The following is a 5,233-nucleotide window of genomic DNA, read 5'->3' on the forward strand; positions in this document are numbered from 1 at the left end:
GTGTATTTATAAAATGGTCTCGAGCATTGACATTAAGTTACAACATAATTAGATGCTTGGATCTACATAGTTACATAGCGTAATAAGAAGGAGGTTTCAAAGAAATGCAAGCCTTAGGTTAATTGGTCTTCAGCAACACAGGCTTGTCGAGACCGGCCCGCTGGCTTGGTTTGATTGCCAGGTCCAGACTATTTACAGATCGTCGACATATTGCTGGATTATTGCTTCACTTCCAGTGAGTCGAACTGTTAAAGAACTTAAACAACAACAACACACTTCAATCTACTGACTTGACGTGTGGTGTTCCATAGGGATCTGTCCTAGGTCCTGATCTTTTCTCTTGCACTCAGCCACTCGGAATCCTGATGCAAAAACATTCTCTTCTCTTCAACAGTTATGCAGGTGACCAACAGCTAGCTGTACGTCAGCATTAAACCGATCAACATTCAGAATGCAATGTCCCAACTTGAACTGTTCATCAAAAGCTTTCAATGGTGGATGTCACCCAACGTTCTTTTGATTGAGATGGACAGAATGTTGTCTGATCGAGTGCAGAAGAAGCCAGAAGAACACCTAGATCAACGCTGTATATTGTTAAAAATGCGTTTATATGCATGAAATACCCCTGGGGGTAAATGTTCTCCCGTAGGCAAATAATCTCTGGAGCAAGCGCAAATATACCCACTGGGGTAAATTTACCCCCGGGGGTATATGCCTTTTCCCGACATATAATACCCTCGTGGGGGCAGATATACTCCCGGGAAAATATACCACGGGGATATTTGAGTGCATGTATACACATCTTTAGAGATCAGACTATTCCGTGATTGACATCATGACTTTCTTCCAGTTTGAATGATTGCTTGGTTTGTTGTTTAATGCACTCAGCCACATTTCAACTGTTTGGCGGAGATCTGTAAATAACTGAGTGTGAAGGAAGCAACCATGATCAACAGCATGAGCATCGATCTATACGCAGCTGGGTACGATGACATGCATTAACCTAGTCGACGAGCCTGACCACTCGATCCTGTTAGTCGCCTCTTACGCCAAACATGGGTCTTTCTTTTTTTGTCAAATAATGTGCACCCATCGCGCCATTTCTGGTATACTTATTGGTGTCCATTGTCTTTCTCGAGTCAGTATAGTCCGCGTATTTCTTCTGTTTGGTTACTGCCTCGTCTTATATAGATCCGTACAGCACTGTTGGCGATCTATGAAGCCCTGTATTCAGTATTCGTTAAAACAATTCGGACAACTATTCTTGGCAAACTTTTAAAACAAATAGCTCCAGATGGGGATTTTAAAGGTTCTATTTAAGGGGGATATAACATTTATTCAACAACTATCATGTTGCATTTTATGCAGTAAACAAAGCATTAAGTCTCCTGTTTAATACTGGTTTTCCAGCCCTGGAAGTACAAGACACGGTTAAAATAGCAGCATAGCATATATTGGACATTAAAGTACTGTCGGAAACGAATCTAGATGGATATGGATATTGTGTGTAAATTGTTATGACATGCCGTTTGCTTCCCTAGTTGAATTCCCCTAAAAGATTATCGTTTCTCAGCCGATATCTCTATTCCCAATCCGACTCCAGCCACCGTCCGTGACACCCGTCTTGACACACCGTTTGAGACGACGCCTCCTACTTGTTTCTTTTCAAAGTAAGAGACTCCTTGGTAACGACATCATTAATAGTTCCAGTATTAATGTTAGACTCCTTGGTAACGACATCATTAATAGTTCCAGTATTAATGTTGCACGTTTTACATCACCAGTCGTTTATAATGGAGCAGAGTTTGATTTTATGATGGGTATATAAAAAATGTCCTTTAAAATACAATACCATCTCACACTAATTTGCATTTGGACTTGGGTAAAAGCCGCATTAATCTCTCCTCAGTAAAGTCCCTTTTCTACCTTTCCTATCTCACTAAAACGGAGACTGTAGTTAGGCCAATGTTTCACACTTTCACATATTAACTACATTCATTGTAGATATAAAAACGAAAAACAGTGGTTTTGTCTTATTTCCGACATTACTTTATTTAGGACTATCTTTACGAACATGACTTTCAGACTCTGGACATGATATCAGCTTCTCAGCGCGTATAATAAATCCTTGACAACATTCGACCCCAGGCTTTGAAATCACAGAATCAGTATTACATTAATTATGCATATATGTTTCGCACGTAAGCATATTCAGAGTTTAAGTTTGAAAACGAACAATTCGAGTTTCATTAAATGAGGAGAGATTCCACTCGGGATATAGGATCTGATTTCAGCGAGTTCGAGAGGACCCGTGCTTAATGTTTCCACATTCACTGTTGAAAGGTTCACTGAACTGGTGAATTGTTTTTTATGCCATATAACGACGTGGTATGTTGTTCTTGCTCTTACCAAAAAAGGATGGCTCTATGTTCTCCTTGAAAAACTAATGAAGGTCAAATTATATTTATTGACAATCTTCCTTCACTAACAGTATGTTTAAAAAAGACAGTCGAAATATTTATTCTGAATGATGCTACACACAGATTTCCAATATATGCTGGACACTAAATTTGTTGACATGTGTATCAGTATGTAATAATAGGTAGTTTCAGTAATCAGGACAGTTGATACATAGCGTGTAATGAAACATATTGGGGAGTCTCCCAAATGTCTTACTGTTGCCTTATGCGCCCTCTGGGGGCGCATCCACCTGTCTGCTCATGGTGGTGATCACTGAATTGTCTGGTCCAGACTCGATTATTATTTATAGACCGCAACTCTCTGGAATATTGCTGAGTGTGGCGTTAACCAACCAGTCAACCAAAGGTGTGGTGTAGCCTTCGGTCAACAAGCTTTAGCGTTGAATAGCCATCGATATGGGTGCAGTTATTTCTTTCTACATTTGGCAATTGACTAACAAAACACGATTTGTTCTGATAATAAAGGATTGAATTCCACACAACTTCCTTCCCCTGTGGAGTTAATGTATTTAATGTGTCCACTGCTTGTGTTGCATAACGAGTCAAAAACAACTTACCTGGAGTCCTCCGATGCCGGTCTGTGTGAGCCACGGAATTCGTAGGTTGACAACAGTCATCAAGGGTTAAATACTTCCCTTAGTTTACCCGTGATTCGTATGCCTACATCACTGATTGGTTGACACGGGTTGCTAAGAGTTAGTACAACATTACTCTAGTTGTCAATAACGAAATTATCGATACACTCCGACAATTGTCTTGATTTCCTAGCATTGATCGTGTGTTTAAATAAGGGCCAAGAGTGCGATCGATCCTTTTGGTAACCTCATTAATGAGGACTGTGTCCCCGACATAAACACATATTTCATATAAACAGAATAAACTTCAGACAAACCTATGTAGAACTGTTTTGTTACAAGCAAGCACTGCCGAGACACCAACACGTAGAACCAATGTGTATGTGCCTGCACCTTGTGGATAGATACATCGATTTACGACTACATCATCAGTATCATTCTTATACTCTTCTTCTATTACCTCGACCAATCGTGATACGTGCGTAATATTCTCTAGGAACAATTACGAAATGGTAATTTCTTAATGGAAAGCTATATTAGTACAGCGTTATTTGGCAATAGACAGAAACCGGTGTAAAGCTATATTTATCTATAGTGTCAAAATTTAAGCCAAGTCTAATCGATAAGATTATGTTATTTGTCAAACTGATAATAACTAACTATGGCAATGGTAATGCTATTATCAAAGATTGATAACTATTTTTTTATTTGAGCAGGTTTTCTTTGGAAAGGTAGAGGGAAAAGAAACTAATCAATTACCTGGTACCACTTCGTCAATAGACTAATGCATTGCCGCCAATCGATTCGCATAAATGTATTTGATAAACTATTCGCAGGTTTCTTAAGACCTATTTCACTGCCATTACTGTTTCTCTGGGAGAAGCAACATGCACACAAATGCTAATAGTAGTTGTGACTCGGGCTGTTGCTACCGACACAAGAGAACATGCTCACCCTAATACCGTAAATCTGGTTTGAAAACGTTCATGTGTTTTGCCTTTGACACCCGACCCGTGAAGATCCCAGCTCGATCGGTCTTCCGCGATCACGATCAACGGGATTGGGTGGTCACGATCGGTAGTTTGATTGACACATGTCATCGTATCCCATTTTCCAAGATCGATGCTCATGTTGTTGATCACAGATTCGATTATTTACAGTTTACAAAGGCGGTAAACACCAAACTAGCAAACAATTGACACCCAACAGAAGATGTTTCACCATATAATAAACGAATGTATTCAAGGAAAAAGAAACAATTTGTCTCTCATAGTGGACACTCATTATTCTCACTAATTGACGTTGTCAATTACATGCAGGTATGGAAAGTAAACGATGTTCCAAATCGCGATGATACCTAAAGTTCTCGCATTAGGACATTTGAAGCATGTATAAAGGCAAAGACTGAAGTGGTATAAATCATAATTGGTGCGCATTCAACATGAACATTTTCACAACGTGTGATAGATGAAACCAGGGACTGTATATATAATTCATTATCTCTGATGAAACCACAAGAAAGGATGATTCAGTAGTGAAGAACACGATGCATGTAGTATAGTAATGTATTGGCCCTTCATAATGAAAATGGGCGTTGGGGTAGCATAACAGTTAAAGCGTCCGTTCGTCACGATTAAGGCCCTGGTTCCATTCTCCACATTGGTACAATGTGTGATGATGCCCGCCTCTGGTGCCCCCTGATGGTATTGCTTGAAAATTGCTAAAAGCGGCGTAAAACCATTCTCACTCCCTGGAAATTAAAAACGAAAAACGACAAGTACCACTGTGTCTCCGTTTCTGGATGTCCAACTTCTTGTACGTAACAGCACCGTTTTATGAATATTTGCTTTTACTGCTTGATGTTACGAATTCGCCATGAATAGTTTAATAAAGGACATATCGTTAAAGGCTAGTGGGTCGACGAGCATGGACAGTGGTGATACTAATGGGATAATAAATTATTGGGATAAAAGCGTGTTGATTGTGTGATGTTGCAGCTGATGATGAGGACTCCAACATGTGTTGTGTGATACCTGATATTTTTTTATTATTCCATTCAATACCAACTTAATTATGTGAAACGCATTGCCATTAGAATGAAACAATATAGAAATAAGCAATATTATTTACTAACCAGAACAAAGCTCCCGTGCAAGTTAAGTCAGGGGAGGTAACTCT

Source organism: Haliotis asinina, chromosome 3 (assembly GCF_037392515.1).
Source record: "Haliotis asinina isolate JCU_RB_2024 chromosome 3, JCU_Hal_asi_v2, whole genome shotgun sequence".
NCBI classification, from domain to species: Eukaryota; Metazoa; Mollusca; class Gastropoda; order Lepetellida; family Haliotidae; genus Haliotis; species Haliotis asinina.